We start from the raw sequence: 19237 nt of genomic DNA, 5'->3' as shown, positions 1-19237 counted from the left end.
AATTCTTGAGCAAAAACGGAATCAAGCCCATGAAGCCTCCTGTGATGAGGAGGGGGCATGCTTACCTGCAGCATTTGATATACCTATTCTGTAGGTGTCAGTTGGACTCTGCCTAGTGCTGCCCTGGAACTGCAAACTGATGGAGCCCTCGCCACCTCTCACATCCCTCTGGGCTGTGGAGTGGTGCGCCCAGTACGGGTTGACCTTCCCCCACCTTTGATATCCAAATTATGGTTGCCTTTGGCATATGTGCTCCAAGGCAGAGCAGGGAAGGCATCCCTGTGACCTCTCCTTTCCCAGCACAGCTATGCCAAGCAGCCATAATCTGGCCTTTCAAATCCAGAGACTATTTCCTGTTGTTCTTCAAACAATTTGATATTAGGTGCTGTAAAATGAGGATTAAATTGTCTAAAGTAGTCAGCAATCCATTCTTTGCACAGCTCATGCGGGCCGGGATTTAGGCAGGCTTTGTGTGGTAACGCTGTTGGCTGTGGTCTTCCATTTCTGCGATACAGGGTGCTACTGGGTCTGTGTATGTCCGGCATCGTATATAAAAATTCCCCTTGTGCTAACTACTCTCAAGCCCTGTCTCTTCTCCATCGCAAGAGACACTGCAATTAGCAATAAGAAAAGGAGTACTTGTGGCACCTTAGAGACTAACCAATTTATTTGAGCATAAGCTTTCGTGAGCTACAGCTCACTTCATCGGATGCTGTAGCTCACGAAAGCTTATGCTCAAATAAATTGGTTAGTCTCTAAGGTGCCACAAGTCCTCCTTTTGTTTTTGCGAATACAGACTAACATGGCTGTTACTCTGAAACCTGCAATTAGCAATGTCCCTTCTTTTTTTTTTTTTTTTTTTTTTTTTTTTAAAAAAGACATGCATCGTTTCATTAATACTATCCCTAGTGGTACAAAGAGGTAAGGGAGGAATGTCTGCATTACCAAAGATGAAGCAATCAATGGAGCTGTCATAAATATAAAGGGAAGGGTAAACCCCTTTGAAATCCCTCCTGGCCAGGGGAAAGCTCCTCTCACCTGTAAAGGGTTAAGAAGCTAAAGGTAACCTCGCTGGCACCTGACCAAAATGACCAATGAGGAGACAAGATACTTTCAAAAGCTGGGAGGAGGGAGAGAAACAAAGGGTCTGTGTCTGTCTGTAGTCGTCTTGGCCAGGGACAGAACAGGAATGGAGTCTTAGAACTTTTAGTAAGTAATCTAGCTAGGTATGTGTTAGATTATGATTTCTTTAAATGGCTGAGAAAAGAATTGTGCTGAATAGAATAACTATTTCTGTCTGTGTATCTTTTTTGTAACTTAAGGTTTTGCCTAGAGGGGTTCTCTATGTTTTTGAATCTAATTACCCTGTAAGATATCTACCATCCTGATTTTACAGGGGGGATTTCTTTATTTCTATTTACTTCTATTTTTTATTAAAAGTCTTCTTGTAAAACACTGAATGCTTTTTCATTGTTCTCAGATCCAAGGGTTTGGGTCTGTGGTCACCTATGCAAATTGGTGAGGCTTTTATTCCAACATTTCCCAGGAAAGGGGGGGTGCAAGTGTTGGGAGGATTGTTCATTGTTCTTAAGATCCAAGGGTCTGGATCTGTAGTCACCTAAGCAAATTGGTGAGGCTTTTTACCAAACCTTGTCCTGGAAGTGGGGTGCAAGGTTTTGGGAAGTATTTTGGGGGGAAGGACGCGTCCAAACAGCTCTTCCCCAGTAACCAGTATTAGTTTGGTGGTGGTAGCGGCCAGTCCAAGGATAACGGGTGTAATATTTTGTACCTTGGGGAAGTTTTGATCTAAGCTGGTAAAGATAAGCTTAGGAGGTTTTTCATGCAGGTCCCCACATCTGTACCCTAGAGTTCAGAGTGGGGGAGGAACCTTGACAGGAGCCAACATATTTCACTTATAGTGGCATAGGCAATGCTGTTGATTTATGTGGAATTGTTCCTGATTTACCCTGTGGTGAGAATCCAGTGAGGCCCAGTGTGTGAGTTAGGCACAGGATCAGGAGCCTAGCTGGTGAACATAAGGGCATTAGGCCAACAGCTGCTAACATTGTGAATCTAAACCAGGTCAGACCAAGTGCCATTATTGGCAAATTCTTTTAATTTCATTGTAAGGTTTGCTTGAGGAGTGTGCCATTTGTTTTTTAAAATACTATCAGACACATTAGGAGCACCCCCAGCTGAGACTTTATGTACACATGTATCTTTTTTCTTTTTTTTTTTAATTCTATGTGAAGTATTTGGAGGGCGTGGCACACCACAAGACTCTTTCATAGGTCCGAAAAAATCGGGACTAAGAAAGTGGGGACGGGCTTTAAAAACTGGTAACCTGTTTTTGTTTTTTTTATCCTCCATCAGTTTTATGAGTACCAAGAGTTTTCTCTCTCTCTCTCTCTCTCTCCTTTTTCTGTCCCCTGCAGAAGCATACAAACCGGTGAGCCAAAAATGATGCAACACTTGGTATTTTTATTCTGTTATGGTGGGTCACTTTCCAATCTCTCTCCCCACCAAAAAGCACTCTTTGTGCCCTTGATAAAATTATCCTCCATACTTGCAAAAGCAAGTGTTTTTTAAAAAACCATGAAATTGTATTGGCGTTCTTTTGTATATGGCAGCATTCATACACAGGGAATCTGAGCAGTTTGGTTTTACATAGTAGCCCAGATTCTCACCCGGTGTAAATTGGGGGTAGGTCCATTACCTTCAGTAGAACTATAGTGACTTCCACCAACTGAGGCTCTGCCTCAACATGTTAAACATGAAGAAGAAAAGGAGTACTTGTGACACCTTAGAGACTAACCAATTTATTTGAGCATAAGCTTTCGTGAGCTCCAGCTCACTTCATCGGATGCGTACTGTTTTGCATCCGATGAAGTGAGCTGGAGCTCACGAAAGCTTATGCTCAAATAAATTGGTTAGTCTCTAAGGTGCCACAAGTACTCCTTTTCTTTTTGCGAATACAGACTAACACGGCTGTTACTCTGAAACATGTTAAACATGGACACCTAGAGTCAGGCATCGGAGTTGCCCTAGTTGAACTAAAATTGGTTTTTTAATGGGTTTAGTTAAACCAATGCAAACTCCTGTGTGGATACTCTCAATTTGATTTAAACCTGGTTTATGTTGATTTAGACAGGCCTCATCTTAAACTGATTCCATGCTAATTTAAAATAATACTAAATCAATACTGAAGTAAAGCTGAAGTTGAATTGAGTGTGTTCACACAGTTTATCCCAATTGAACTAAATCAATTTATAATCTGATTTTAGTTAAACCAGTGCAACTTTGTGTAAACGGGGCCTAAATCCATTTTTTTTTAAAAGACCATCCAAGTATGTGTAATTTTAGGCACATAAGCAAGTGTCAAGACTTTAAAACTTAGGTAAGTGTTTTTAAAACTTGGTTATGGCTAAAGCATGGATTTGCTTCAAGATGGGGCATTAGAACCATGCCCTCGCGTCCTGTACCTAGGTTTCACAGATTCGTTGGGCCCTGTCCACAGTGGTGGGTCAAAGGCTAATAGAACCCAATTTTGCTACAGCAGAGGTTACAAGATGCATGAGCATGATTTTTCTACTCTGTAGTTTAGCCATCGTTTCTGAGGCTTCTTAGATTAGATTGCCATATTGTCACCAACTCAAGTCCAAAAGCACATTACTTTTTTAGCTTGCCTAGTACAATAGGTGTGCTTGGGATATAGGACTGTGTGTGGTTGTTTATCGCAACAGCTATTAATGGGATAGGATAAACGAAATTGACAATATGGCTCAGAGAGCTAGCTGAAAATGTCCTTTCACCCAGCACAAGGCGAGCTGAACTCACTAAGTTCTCTCACTAGGCTAAAACAAGCTCCGTTCAGTTTTGCTTATCTGTAACTAGACTTTGCCCTATGCTCCCCAGTTGTAGGTTTCATTCTCCGGATATATAGCCCGAGAAACACCCCTTTCCCTGTCCTTTACTGCAGGGTATAGTATCAAAGGAAGCCAGTCTTGGACCTGGATCCCAAATCCACTGAAATCAATGGGAGTCTTTCCACTGACATCTGGAGGCTCTGGTTCATGCCCACAATGGGTCACCTGACCTGCTGGAAATGGCTGTGTGTCAGGACAGCCCTTCGCAGGTTTGGTTTCCCAGGGTTCTGTGGTGTGGTGTTGCTGTCTGGGCAGACTGGAGAGTGCGGAGTCTGGAAGAACATCGTGTTTGCCTAGACTTGCACTCCTAATTGGGCACCTCAAGGGATGGGTAAGGAATTGCATGACAAAAAATGGCTATCCTTGTGGTGTTGATAGTGTTCTATGTCTCTTTGTTGACGATGGCACCGAGACTATCAGCCTGAACAAGGGAGGAGGTCTCTAGGTTTTAATGTAATGGAAATATCATTAGCACATCTTGCAAAATTATCTTTCACTGCAAACTTAACACAGTCCCTTCCAATATCAGGATGTGACATTTACTGGAGACAGCTGGAGAAAAAGCAAACTCAGAATTTTGTTCTCAAAGGAGGAATTATTTGCAGCACTTATCCCCATTGGGAACTGAACAGTAATCTCCATCAATTCAATGCTGCCGTAAATGACATTCCGTTTCCCCATGAACTACTATTGACAAAACACCAATATGAGATGACAATCAATCATTTCAGCTCCGTATTTTAAAATGCAATTTTAAGGTGGAGAGCGAGAGAGAGACCCATACCTTGGATGACAGACACATATCACAGCTAACCCCATACATATAGAACAGGGAATATAATACAGCAATCCCTGATGTAACTCCCCAGAAGTAAATGAACTTTACGCTGTGATTTTTGACTCTGGCCTCTCTTGCATGAGCTAAAGGAGCAGCTCTATGAGCCCAGCCAGACCAGGGCATTGTTAAATCAGAGCAGGTAAGATCTGCACACCTATTCCAGTCAGTAGAAAGCTATGCTCCTTCTACCTCAGAAAGTGAAATCTCCTTCAAGTATTGTAAGACACTTTGAAAGAGTGTGAAGTGAACAGATAGATGCTCACCACTAGCAGCTATTTGTGATTACTACCACAAGAACAAGAATGGATTGAAGTTGCAGAGAAGAACTGTGTCTACAGTCTGTGTTCTGTGGGCTCCAGTTTGATACCAAAAATAACTTCTTGATATCAGTTTCTTGATATAGTTTAATGTCTGTGAAGTACAAAGCAGACAATCTTGTGTTCAAAGGCCCCATCTGCCCTAGCAAATCTTCAGATCATAACATGGTTTTCAAGATTGTTTCTATCAATCTAACCTGATGCATTTTTAGATCATCCTTCATCACTTGTGTCAAGGGTTCTTGATCTGGCTTCGGATAACATGGGTAATGTGCAAGTGCCTGAGTAGGTGGTTCAATTTTTTTATAATTTTTGAAAACCACTCTAGGATCTGATTTTGGGTGAGCCAATATACAGGTGACTTCTGGCATGGGTGTATCCCAATAATTCCTTAAACCTTTGTCTTCAAATACCAGAGGAACTTGTTCTCTCAAAAACAAAACAACTCTAGTAACCCCTTAGCTTGTAACTTTTGTGTATGCACGATTTCTATTTTACTGGTCAATGAACTTCATCCTGCAAACTTGCTGCATGCATACCTGTTGGTTTTAGTGGCCGTTTTGCACGTGAAGAGATGAGACCCTGCACGGACTGGGAATATAATAACCAGAGTAAAAAAAGGTGCTGATTGAATCAAAAGATTGATGATTAGATTACACAGCCTCTGAGGCTAAAATTTTCAAAGGTGCCTAAATTAGTGGTTTAAACCAGGATAATGCTGGTAGAGATTGGAAGTTTTTCCCACTAACATCTGTTTGGATACCTACAGGATAGCAATGAATGGCCTCAGCACAGTTTCTGATGGACCAGTGTCCCAATACTAAAATCACAATAAGCATTAGTTCTATTGCTGGTTGCTTTAGCGGGGAAACCAAGGATTGAATGGCATCAGCAACTGGACTTTCTCACTCTTTTTCTCTCCTACTAGTGATTTCTCCCACGTGAGGAAATGAGGTGCCTCAGAGGAACAGTTAGAGATGCTTGCCTGCTCCTGCCTATGCTGTATCTGTTCTGTGGATAAATAAGGCATTTCAGTTCCCATGGCAGTCACTCTAACACCTTCCATGAGTGCTAAGGGCCCAATCCTGTAAGGTCAGAGCTGGTTGAAGAGGGTGTTTGTGACAAAAAATGGCTTTTTGAAAGCCATTTTCTATATAGTATGAAATTTTCCAGGTTTTTGTTTCCAACAAAATGATTTGAAATGAAACACTTGTTTTAATTTGAGTCAAATAGAACTGAAATAAGATTGATAGGAATAAGCACTTTTATACTGGTATAAAAGCATCCATGTTAGAGGAGGTTGTTCTAATATGGTTAAAATAGTACAATTTGTGTGTGTGTAAACCCAAGGCTTGGTCTCTGTAAAGGGCTGCTGTCAAAGACTTTCATGGTTACAGGTTTTCTGCTGCCTGTTACATTTTTAGTTTCAAAGAAGTCATGGGTTTGCTGCCTAAGCCACCCCCTGCAGATAAATTTCTTAGTAAGCCTTGTTAATGATTATACAGGTTTTTTTTTTTAAAAAATAAATCTGACCTTGCTTGTTTTGCAGTTGGGTAGTCGGATACCAAGGAGAAAATGTTTTGTTCCATGTCAAAAATTCTTCCCTGCATGCCCCAGTGTGGGCTGTTCTTTGTGCTAGGGGGAAGGGGGAGTAAAACAAAACAGGTTGTAAAAGAAACGTGGTGGGCGGTAACTCTAGGCTGCTGAAATTATTGTGGAAAGGAGAGAGACTCTGTTGGTCAGCAACCAGGGATTGGGATTATCGCAGATGCCGGCGCGGTTAGGAGCGCAAGCACGGGGGAGCTGTGTGCGCAAAAGAGCCAGCCTTGCATGGGAGATTACTGGGGTCTCAGCCTGCTCCAGGAGGATCAATCCCAGGCCGCGCGAGTCTCCTGCAATCGGAGGACGAGGGGTGCCTGTGAGCGGGAGGGAGTCGCTGTCCGTCGGTCTGGGTCTGTTCTAGGAGTCCGTGAGCTCTCCACTGATCCCATTCTGCGAAGCCGGCTTCTCCAGGGAGTCCGGTGCTCCCCTACCTGCCGTCGGGGGTGACTTTTGGCCCTGAAGCCGCTGGCCTAGCTGGCCCGCTGGGCGGAGCCAGGAGGGTGGCTAGGTTCCTCGGGGTGTAGGTGCTGGAGGTAAGGGTGCTACTGGGGGTGCGGCGGCAGCACCCCAGGGCGAGCGGCAGTAACAGCCGTCCCACCCACCCCTCCCCCCCCGGGCCGTGCAGAGCTTCCGCTTTCAGCGGCCCCCTTATAACGCGTGTTCCCGCACCTCTGCTCAGCGCTGAGCCCCCCCCCCCCCCCCCCCCCCCCCGCGCAGCTCCGGCTCTGCTTCTCCGCCGCCTCTTCGCGCCGCCTGAAAACTTTGGCGACGGTCCCCTGCGCCGCGGCCAGCTCGGCAGGGGCTGCAGCGCCGCGCGGGGACCGCCAGGGGGCGTGTCTGCCCGCCCCACGCTCCGCCGCGCCAGGCGGGCGCCCCGGTCCCGGGCGGTTGCTGGTCTCGCGGCTCGGGGCAGGTGGGGCGGGGGGGGGGAAGCCCGGCTCGGGGCGGGCGGGATCTCTGCGCCCCGTGAGGCAGACGCCTTGGAGCCAGCGAGAGGGGAGGCAGCGGGCGGAGCCAGCCGGGCTCAGGGCTTGAAGGTAAAAACCCCGCGCGGAGGTCGCTCATCCCGCTGGTTTGTCCCCCCCCCCCCCCCCCGGTCCCGGGACCCGAGCGCCCCCAGCTGGGCTCGGCCACGCCTGGGGAAGGAGGGAGGGGAGGAGAAAAGACGGACGGGACCCCCCCTCCCCTCCCCTCCCCTTGAATGGCTGTGCAACCATGTGGCAGAAGTTGACAAAAGACGGGGGAGGCTCGTTCTCCGCAGTGTGCCGTGGGGTTTCCAGTCCCGGGGGCAGCTTGGCGTGGCGCCGCTTCCCTCTCCTCGGGTCACCTCCCTCCCGGGACGGCCCTGCCGCCTGAGGGCCGAAAGGCGCTTTCCGGCGGGGGCCGGGACCCGCGCCGCCCTGCGCGGGCTGCCCCCGGCTGCTCCGCTCTTCCCGCGGGGCCGGACCTGATGGGGTGGGCGCTGGACGCCGCAGGCTGCTGAAGTGTGTTCCGTCACCCACTGGCTCCTGGTCCCGCCGCCGGCGGCGGGGGCAATAGTGTGGATGGATGGATGGATGGGGGGGGGGGGGGTTTCTGGTGTGTAAAAAGAGGAAAGTAACGTGGAGATTTCGCTTGATTTCCTTAGCCCCACCCTGCATTTAAAGAGACCTCCTTCTCCCCCACCCCACCCCCCGACAGCTGCATGCCAACTAAATCCTGATTTCTCTTGGGGTGGGGGACTAGGAAGGCTGCTCCAGCCGCTGGGCAACCGCTGTCAAACATCTGGATTCGCAGCCCCTCCCTTCAATGCAGCGAAAGAGAATTTTTAGAAAATCGCGTTGCTCGTTTGCTTTGATGTTTTCCCCTTTCTCCCCAGCAGCCTAGGCTAACGAAACTATTAAAGGGCAAATCTTTACCCCTATCCAGGCAAGCAGGGTCTTGGCTGTCCTTTAAAGTCTCTGGCATTCGTAGTAAAAAGGGAGCGGGGGGGGGGGGGGATACCCACCAGAACAAAACAATGCCTGGGCTTTTGTTTGCATCCAACTGTAGAGGCTGGGAGGCTGCGATGGAGATTGAGAGCAAAAGGTTGAAATAGCAAAAGGGAAATAATTGGAACCCAAGGCAGGTATAATAGTAAATTATGCGGAGGGCGGTAAGCCAGCGGCAAAGCGTGTTTTCCTGCTCCTTGGATGCCATGGGAGTTTTTCTTGCTGTGCTGCTCAGCAGGGCAGGTCTTTTGTGCTGGTGGATGATCATGACTCCTTCCTTCAGCGCCTGTGGGAGTTTGCTTGGCTTCCCTTAGGGGAAGTGGCTGCCACTTTACTGCCTTTTGGGGATTGGGGAATCAACTGGGGACATGGCTCGTGTGGTTTTGATCGATGCCTCTGAAAGCGAATGAAGATGAAAATAAAAGCGGTCAACAAGTGTGTGCATCTGATCCTGTTGTTCCAGCCATGTGCAAAGGGGAGTGTCTGGTTCCACTCCAGGGGAGGATTTACAGGAAGGCAGAGTGGAATAAGGGAACCAGGAGGAGGATAGCTAGCAAAGCGATCCTGATTTTTTTTTTCCCCTCCGTGCTTAACACTGGTTGGTGGTTTTCTCCCAGCCCTCTCTCTGTGGATTGCTCTGAAATTGCAAGGCGGGAGTCTCAAATGAGTGAACTCCTATTATAGCTGCTCTCATGCTTTTGTGCTAACACTGACTAAGGGGAAGGAGCCCCCAAGCCCAGGGATTTGTGACCTACTTGTCACCCCTCCTTGGCAGCTTTCAGGCACAACTCCCTTACAACTTGAAATTGCACAATACTTACTACCAGGGCTGCCTTTACTGCTTCAGCGTAGTACAGACAACCTGCCAAGTCTTACTCGTTTGGAGACAGACTCCTTCTCCGAGTGGTGTTTTTAAATGATCGCTCTCTCATGAAGAATGATTTTTACTGAGTGATGAAATAAGGGATTAAAATCTTCCTTATGAATCTTAGTGTGACAGGCCAGATTTGCAGGCTTTTTGGAGCCTGGATCAGTAGCTGAGAGATGAATAATCAGCGTTTAACCCTGAATTCTATGGCCCAATGCAGAGAACAGGTTCAATCATCAGTTTTGGTTATAAACCAACCAACGGTAGATGGCCTGACGTGGGGAAAACTTTCCTAATCAGATAATGATTATTCGTATGAGGGTAGCACCCAAGATCAGGGCTCCATTGTGAAAAGCACTGTACAAACATTTCAATTTCTCATTTTTTTTCATAATTCACAAATGCTTCTTAAGTTGGTTCTTGAATTTTAAGATAATTTTACCGACTCTTAAATGACACTTGAACAAAGGTGCTGCTGTTCCTGTTAGCTGCTCTGGTTACTCACCAAACCTATAGTAGCTCTTATTAGTATTAAAAGAGCTCCAGGCACAGAGCTGCTGAAGTGAGACTGCTGGGGGTAGGTGCTGTGCAAGGGGCCGACAGAGTCTAGAAGTGGCCTAGTGCTAGTTGGGAGAAGGGTAGGACAGCTGCCATGCGTGGAGCAGCCTCTGCTGGCATGGTTCCTATGGAGTCCTGACTGCAGTTCGCAGCTATCCAACCCTGGTGACCACCTGACTTTCCTCTGAGTGGGGCATAAAGAATCCGCTGCTGTTGGGAAGTGTACTTGACACCTGGGTGTACAGCGTGGGTCATTTTCACCCAGGATTATGAACGCAGGCCCAGGGTAGCAATAAACAGAATGTTTCAAATACATCTCTAGCCTTTGTAGAAATCACCAGCATAATTATAGGTCGGGGTAGAACTTGTCCTCCTGGTAGCAGAGGACTTTAATCTAACAGACAAAGGAAAAACAGGATCCAATGGCTAGAAACTGAAATTCACACTAGAAATAAGGTGCACATTTTTTAACAGGGAGGGCAATTAACTATTGGAATAATTTACTTGGAGAGGTAGTGAATTCTCCATCACCTAAAAGTTTTAAAATGAGGATTGGATGCCTTTCTAAAAGATTTGCTCTAGATCAGCCACGAGTTATCGGTCTTAATGCCGGAATCAGTGAGTGAAATTCTGTGGACCGGTTAAAGCAGGAGGTTAGACTAGCTCGTCATCATGGGCCCCTTCTTGCCTTAAAATGTGTCACTCTCTACTGTAGTAGATTTTTAAAAAATAGTGAAACCTTTTATTAACTTGTTTTGTTGTGTTCACAAACGAGTGACAGTATCCAAGTCCTAATGAAGTCTGTGAAATATCTGAATGAATATAAGCAGATATAAAGGTCGTGCAAACGCTGAGTACTGAGAAAGTTGCGGTCCATCTGCTCCATCTCATGCAATACCTGGATCACTTTGAAATAACAAAATAATTAAATTAATGTTTGTCATTATGGACCTGATACAGAATGGTCTAAATGTTAATAGTGAATAATCCAGATGTATAACGTTTTCTCACAAAAATACCTTGTTTTATTCTTTCTTTCTGATCCAATAATCCAGCAAAATGCACAGGCAATGTCATAGTTAAAGGGATACTGTCATCTGGAAATGTGGTCAGTTTTTGGAAAAAAACACTTGTTAAAAGAAGTTTCAGCTGCTGGATTCCTCTGACCAATTGTGGTTTTGCATTCAAAATTTCCTTTTTTTTTTTTAAATAAATGACCTACTTTCCATGTTGCTGGATGGAAAAAGCCACACAAGCGACAAGGGGAAATGACTGATGGAGGAATCAATGAGGTGGTCAACACTCAGCTGTCAAATACACAAAGGGAAAAAACCCACCCTGAATAAACAGAGAAATATTTTTGTTTCTCTGATTCTTCAATTATGGTAATTTTTAGATGTTGTTTTTAACAGAAGAGTTAAACACTTTTACTAGTATATGTGATATTTAAGTTGAAAGTGCTCCTTTAAAAATAAACGTTTAAGAGTTACACTATGTAACCTCAAAGAAGAGAAGTCCACACACGCTCCAGGATCTCAGGCAATTAAACTCTCTCCATAGGAATGGACAGCTGCCTGTAAAGCCCCCATTGTGGATGAACTCGGACTTCCAGAGAGGAGATCTTTAACATGGGTCTTGTTTACACTATTTTTTAAATTTTTTTTTACCTTATAACTCAAGGTAGCCAACATGTTTATAAAGGCCAAAGTGGACATTTCACAAACATTTGTTCAGGACACGCCAGCCTTTATGAACTTGTAGTTACCTCAAGACACCTGACAATCCATTAACTCAACAGGAAAAACCTCGAGTGTAGCTAAATTCTTAGTTCTTGTGCCAATATAAACCTAAATCAGCTTCTGAGTCTCATTGCCAGAATGAGAGCTATATCTTGTATACAGTGACACAACAAAGACAAGTCACACTTGGAGAGAAAACAGACTAGCAGGCAGAGAGCTGCTTTAAATCTCACAGAAGTATTTCTCCAAAACAGTAAATCTAATCTAACAGTCTCTAATAACAGTCTGTGGTCCCAGTGGTGCAGTCCATGCACAGCCAAAGTACCCATTGGCTTCAGTGAGCGTTCTGCCTAAGTAAATTTGGCAGGGTTGTACCCTGTAGTTTCTACAAAGTGCTTTGCATGTTGCCTGCTTTTCTTAGGCTAAAATACAGATGTCCTGCATAGTCCAACTACAGATATATGTCCAGCATAAAGTCTAAGCACAGAGGTTTAGATATGTCCAGCATATATCTAAATATATAGATATGACCTGCATATATCTTGTATGGTACAGTATACACAAGGAAACCTCAGGCACATAGGTTCCAGTTCAGTAAGGTACTTATGCGCATGCCTAATTTTAAGCACATGAATAGTCTCATTCATGGGATTGCTCATGTACTTAAGTTTGATGATATAACACCATAGAGCTGTTTAACACTAGTCAAAGTGTTGTTTTTTTTCTTTTTAATTAATCATTTTAATCTGGAAAGGTTTTAAACTGCAGTGCATGTAATACTAAATTTTCCTTTGATCTTGCTGCTTTTAAGTGGTTCCTCACTGCCATTCTCTCACACCTAGGCAGGCATAGTCCTGCCCACAGAAGCGACACCCATCTTAATAGGCATTCTCTGTCCAGAATTAAAGATTGAAATTTTTTTCAAAGCAGTGAATGTTTTCCATTCAGGTGAAGGGAAGATGAGTGACTAACCTCCTGCACTGCTCTAAAAATCTCCACAGCTCTGCACAGGTGTGAAATAATAACGGCACTTCTAAACCTGACTGGCAAAAGATATTAGATTTTTTTTTTCCCTCCAGATTCTTTAAATTCATGGAAACTTTTAACTCTGGCCTGATTTTAATTTTCTTTCAGAACTGTGCATATTTAGAGATCTTTTGTTATACAGTCAGAGAGGAAAATCTTGAGCAGATCTAAAAGCCATGTAGTCCTTCCTTGAATACTGTGTATGGGCCCTGAGGTCTCTTGAATGGCGAATAATCTGACTGATGTTTGAAGACAATTATTTGTTTGATCTATGTAAGAAAAAAGGGGCGGGTGGGAGAGATTTGATTACATTAGTGCCAATGTATGAACTGTTTAAAACGGCCATTGTCTTTATTTGTAAACTTGACCACATAAATGAACACAGTATAAATAAAAACTTCCTTGTTAGTCTTCTGTATTGGTGTAAACCATTGCATCCAAAAATCTGTACCAATTTTGGAATGTGCTGTAGTAAATAGGGAGAAAACAACCCTAGAGATTACAGTGACGGGTGCATTTGAAAGTAGATGATCATAGCTGCAAACTAATCTTCTAGGTCAGAACCTCTGCCAGCTAATACTCTTGAGCTTTTCTTATTTTGTATATGTTGTGCCCTTCCAATATTCTAATCGATCAGTTTGAGAAAATTCTGGTACAGTGTCAGATCTTCTTATGTGACAAAGCTAAGATCTCGGTAACCCATACCAGAACTTTAGGAAGGTGTGTTGTCCTCTCGACTCAGACATGTGTGCCCTTGAGACTTCTTCTTTTTTATTAATGAAGAAATCCCTATATTTCTGAAAAGAACAAAATCAGTGTAATGATAAAAGGTAACAATAGCTAAAAGCCATAAAACAGTTGATACACCCAGTGAAATGCACATAAAACATTTTCCCAGCTCCGGGAGAGAATCCAGGAGCACTCTTGAAAAACTCTCCACCTATATTTAGGATAAATTTGTTCGGGCCAAATTTTCAAAAGAGCTCAGCTCCCACTGAGAGCAGTGTGAACTGCTGCATGCTGAGTGCTTTTGAAATTCTGGCCATTTCATTTTAGCTGCCTAAACGGGCGCTGAACTCTTGGAAAGCTAGCCCCAATTATGGGGGCATGATATTTTTGAAACTGTGCCCCTAAACCTTTTACATTTTTTTTTAAGTGGGAAATTGCTACTTTCTGTCCAAGGGGGGGGGGGGAATTACCTTTAATTTCTACTTTTTTTTTTAAACGAGATGGTCAATAAATAGAAATACTGTTCCCAGGAACAGTGGCTGTAGTGCTTCTCTTTTAGGAAATCTTTGATTCTTTGGAAGTATTTCTTCACATTCAGAGTGCTCTGTAGGACCTCATTTCCTGAGTTGTCTATTGCCTTCTGCGTCTCTGCACCCAGACATGTCTCCAGCTGCTTGATTTGTCAATGAAGTCCATTTTGGAATTTCTCTATGCATGTTGTATTCCAGGCAGCGTGAAGATTCTTGCTAAATAAATTGAAGGTCTCATGCAAGATCTTATGGATTGTCACTACGATATTCACCTTCTCTCTAGGTTTGAGAATGGCCATGGGGAACCTGAAGTCTGTCCTTTCATTTAGACACTGCACAGGAAATTGCCCACCCATTCTGCACAGGAGGTATAAGTTGCTCTGGTTCATGTTGGCTTGTAGGAAGTGCCAGTATGGAGATAAGATTTTGGTGGAGGATAAGAGTTTGTTAGAGAACACCAGCCCAAGAGAAATTTGCAAGAAATGTCTTTGAGCCCAGGTGATCATGCTGATGAAGTTGTCGGTCCATCTCTCCTTGTCTTTCTGCAGAACTGTAAGCCAGGATAGAGTTTGTTAAATGTCTTTTGTGGACTCCAGTGTTGCTCTTCCATGACTCTAAATTTATTTATTCTGCATGAGACAGTTGTGTTAATCGTATTCGAGGAGTTGTGGTGGTTTTCTCATTTTTTTAATGCTTTTGAGGCTTCTGTTTAATGAGTTAATTGTCTGGCATTTTTACCACCACCTTTGACCCCTCTTTAAAAAGTATGATATTAAGTAATATACTGTTGACAGATAATAGACATTATCCTATAACAGATTAATCAGATCCCAAACATGTCCCATCCTCTCGTCCTCTCCCTAGGATGCTTGGAGTAAAGCCTTTTTCCATACCGTTTGCTCCCAGATCTTCAGTGGTTTCTTGCTCAGAGTGGTGGTTGTGTTTTTGTTTTTGTCCCTCCCTCACCTTTGACCTTGCTTCCAAGTGGTAATTGAAGCATTAATCTAATGTTTTTCTTCCCTCTGCTGCACACTCACATTCATCTATAGAGGTTAATGGTGAAACTCCATTGGCTTGAGCAGGGGCAGAATCAGCCTACTACAAATTTCCAGGCTGCCATGATATTCTGAAACTGAGAGAAATCTTCAATCTGCAGTTCAGAGCCCTTACCCCAGTTTCTTTGGGTCACAAAGTCTGGCTTTAATTACCCTTCATGTGGGGACCAAGTGCGTAATGCTGCACTACTTAGAATTGAAATCAATGACTGTTTTGGGTGCGCAAGGAAGGCTGGATTAGACTCTTACACTTAGCCATTCACATGGCTGAGTTAAGATAGTGTTTTCTCTTTCTAATACAGCATAGCAGGTTTTTATAGCTCTTGGACTGAACTGTTCTTTTTAAAAACTTGTCTGGTTTTTTACACTAAACATATTAAAACTTTTTGATCAGGTCTCTGTTTATTGGTACCAAAAATCACTGGACAGAAGTTAACCAAAACTTTAGTAAAGCACAGATGGATAACAGGATGAGGCATCTTATTGATTTCGTCTCCTTGGAGTTTGGTTACCAGCTATGGGAATTTGTAGGTGTTAACTACAGGGGAGCATTCCGGGAGCTCATTTAACTGAATGCTGTTGAAACTGGGTGGAGGGCAAGGAGAAAAATGAATTGAAAATTTAATTGACTGTCAGGTCCGTTCCCTAGGGCCTAGTTCATCCCAAAATTGAATGCTCCCCTGTAGTTAACAATTTAGTGCAAATCAAATAAATGTACTGTGTGTGTTCATGCCCAGAAATGTGCATGTGCCACTCCTGTTTATTTCAATTGGAAATACACATGAGCATTAGCATGCAAGTTGGGATCCACTGGGTTTGAAATTTTTCAAATGAAATTTTTCATTGAAAAATGACCATTTTTGAAAACAAAATCATTCATGAAAATTTGGCAACAGTTTTCCTTTCGGGATGGAATTTGTGAAATAGAATTTTTTTTTTAAGTGTTACCTAAGCATTGACCTGAAGATCAAGTTTTAAATAAACTTTCAATAATAATTTTGTTAGCATTTTCAGTGTAAAAAAAATTACTGTAAAATTTTGAAAAAAAAAAGTTTTTAAACCCTTTGACACAAACAGTTCCCCCCCCCTTTTTTTTTTCTTTTTGAAAAACTAGATTTCAGCCAGGGGTTGTGTTTGTTCACTAAAAAGTGAGAAGAGGTAAATAAAAATATTTTACATGTTAGTTACCCAATTCTTCTGTATTTGGGCACCTATGAGAGCTCACTGGGATATGTTGGGGTTTTTTACCATGAAAATTTGTGATAGATACTAAAATATTTGTTGTAGTTGCCTGAAAACCAAAAATTTTTTAAAAAAAAGGATTTTTTCTAAAGAATTTTAATTTAAAAAATGTTTCAATGGAAAAATTCTGACCAGCTGCACCACTGATTATTGCGATTGTACATGATATTAGAGTGAGTTTGTGCAAAAGGACAAAATAAAACTACAGCAGGAAGTAAGCTTCTGGGCCAGATTTTTCAATTCATGTACATTTGTGTAGTTCCACCAGTTCACACCAGCTGAGAACCTGCCTTTCTCTAGCTTTGTTTTGACAGGTCAGTGTCTCAAGTTTGGTCCTGTATGGAATGTAAAGGTAGGGCTTGGTTTGTAACATGGCTTGAGTTACTATCCCTCTTTTCATTCCAGTCCATTGGAAAGATGAGCAGTGACAGCAGAGCTGCTTGATAGGATGGCACATGATCGTGAGTTTCGGGAGATTCTTGTGGCATCCTTTATCCTCCCAGCAAACCCAGTGTGTATTTGAACGTCTCTCTCTGAAGGCTCCAGCTCTGGGAGTTTTCAGCAGCTGGTTTGCAGCTTCTCTTACGCTCCCACACTTTCTAAACCCTTAGATACCTAGGAGAAAGATAAGGGGAATAATTTCTTGTCTATATTCTCAAGCAATTTTTGGATCTTTGTTACAAAGAGAGATGCTGAATACCAGGCACTAAGGCCGTAGAGCAAAACTTGCTGCACGGTATCATCTTGGCTTGCCTCTGCCCGTGTGACCTGATGCTCGTTACTCTGGTGAAACTCCTATTGATCGCAATGGAAGTTCTGTGTGAGTATGGAGTGGTTTGATTTGCTTAAAATACTCTTTTCAGAGTAACACAGTCAACATACTGTTCAGTGATTAACACACATTTGCAGATCTATTGATTACAAAGCATTTTGTCCTTGGAACCAGTTCTTAAGTTATTGCATTTTGTAAATCAATATTAACATGATATATGTGCATCAAAGATCAGGACTGTTTAAGAGATGGTTCCTTCACTTCTGTATTTCCCAGGACACCTTCTCTTTCTCTGTGTGGCTGTCTTTTAGCTGGCTGTATGCACTTTGGGGCAGGAACTGTCTCTGTTTAGTGTATTGTACAGCACCGCGCACATTGCCAGAGCTTACACAAACAACAAGAATACTAGCAGGAACAAATACATCTTGACCTACATGGTACAAAAGAGGTATGAATATCTCTTAGCACGTTGTCAGGTAACAAATATTCAGATATAAAATTTCAGGACTATTTAAAAAGGCCGAAGAAAAGCTGTAGACAGTGTCTCGTGAGAGCAGATTTTAGAATAGAATGCAACATGGCAAAATGCAATGACCATTTCCTGTGTCTGCATTTGTTTCACGTTGGATGCATGTATTTAGGGGTGTGTGTGTATGTGTCATTTATTTTGGGGTATGCATGACATATATGCATCTGATGCATATATGTGCATGTACCAAGCAAGTCTTTTCAGAAATTGTATGGAGGCGAAGACTGCTGTGCCTGATTTCTCCAAACTTGACTTCATGTTGCAGAATTGGCTCAAGGAAACGGTTAGATAGTCTGTCTTTCTTAAAGAGCTAATTGCAAATGACTGTATACTTTAAAGTGTTTATTATTTACATTTATGCATAAAAATACAACCACTAATATTTTCCATTTCGTAAATTTTTACTTCCCTGGGTTTGAAAATCTTTTTGTGTTTATACATAAACCCTACTTACTATGATTGGACACAAGCCATAAATTATATCACTGATATTCTTCTCCTCCCACCCCCACCCCATCACTTTGCAAACTTATATGGGGCAGGTGATTAACAATAAGACATTATGAGATTGTGAAGATACAGACGAGACACTGCAACTCAGAGGTGTAGTGCTGATTACAGTACCTGGTCTCTGGCAACTGTGGGGAAAAAGTATTAGGGTTTAAGGAAGACAGCTTTGTGATCTGGATTAGGAGTGAGACAGTTATCATTTGTTACTCATAATAGGCAGCCTTCCTCTTTTTTTGTTTGTGTTTTGGTTTTTTTGTGAGTGTAGTGCTCCTGAGGGGACTGGATTGACCCATTTGAATGGGGGAAATCCTCCACCCTCAACACAGGGCAGTGTTGGTGTGAGTTTTCTCACGCTGTCACTGTGTCTCTAAGGGGAGAGGTTCTAGTTAACTCTGAGACCATCCAGTGTTTGGCATGTCCCCGGAAACTGCTGTAAAAGGTGGCTGGTGCAAGTGATCATCTGCTAGGAGCTAAACCAAAATCACCATCAACTTGCTGCATGTTGGTCACTGAAGCCTGGCAAGATGCCATGGAAATGCTATGATAACTTTTTCAGCCACTACTGGCCTGGGTCAAATTTGAACAGGTTACCTGTGGTTTAATAGGTTTCAGAGTGGTAGCTGTGTTAGTCTGTATCAGCAACAAGAACGAGGAGTACTTGTGGCACCTTAGAGACTAACAAATTTATTTGACCATAAGCTTTCATGGGCTAAAACCCACTTCATCGGATGCATGCAGTGGAAAATACAGTAGGAAGATATGTATACACACACACACACACACAGAACATGAAAAAATGCGTGTTGCCATACCCACTGTAATGAGAGTGATCAGTTAAGGTGAGCTATTATCAGCAGGAGAAAAAAAAAGCTTTTGTAGTGATAATCAGGATAGGCCATTTCCAACAGTTGACAAGAAGGTGTGAGTAACGGGAGGGGAAAAATAAGTATGGGGAAATAGTTTTACTTTGTGTAATGACCCATCCACTCCCAGTCTTTATTCAAGCCTAATTGAATGGTGTCCAGT

General features: G+C 43.2%; 1 protein-coding gene and 1 long non-coding RNA gene across 3 annotated transcripts in view; one reads left to right on the top strand and one right to left on the bottom strand.

The window, feature by feature from the left end:
• Positions 1 to 6689, bottom strand: part of LOC140911779 (uncharacterized) — a 34932-nt gene extending 28243 nt beyond the window's left edge. Inside the window, exon 1 of the long non-coding RNA XR_012159121.1 lies at positions 6615 to 6689. This is a non-coding gene — a long non-coding RNA (uncharacterized lncRNA). The remainder of the gene's footprint in view (positions 1 to 6614) is intronic.
• An 80-nt stretch (positions 6690 to 6769) lies between these two features.
• Positions 6770 to 19237, top strand: part of MOB3B (MOB kinase activator 3B) — a 158302-nt gene continuing 145834 nt past the window's right edge. The window contains exon 1 of one of the 2 annotated variants that reach the window (XM_073345567.1): positions 6770 to 7216. The gene's annotated coding sequence lies outside the window, so the exon portion shown is untranslated. Of the gene's footprint in view, positions 7217 to 7631; positions 7721 to 19237 lie in introns of those variants that run through there. The other variant, XM_073345566.1, reaches the window with a different exon arrangement.

This window comes from Lepidochelys kempii, chromosome 5 (assembly GCF_965140265.1).
Source record: "Lepidochelys kempii isolate rLepKem1 chromosome 5, rLepKem1.hap2, whole genome shotgun sequence".
NCBI lineage: Eukaryota > Metazoa > Chordata > Testudines > Cheloniidae > Lepidochelys > Lepidochelys kempii.
This window is presented reverse-complemented; position numbering and strand designations above follow the sequence as displayed.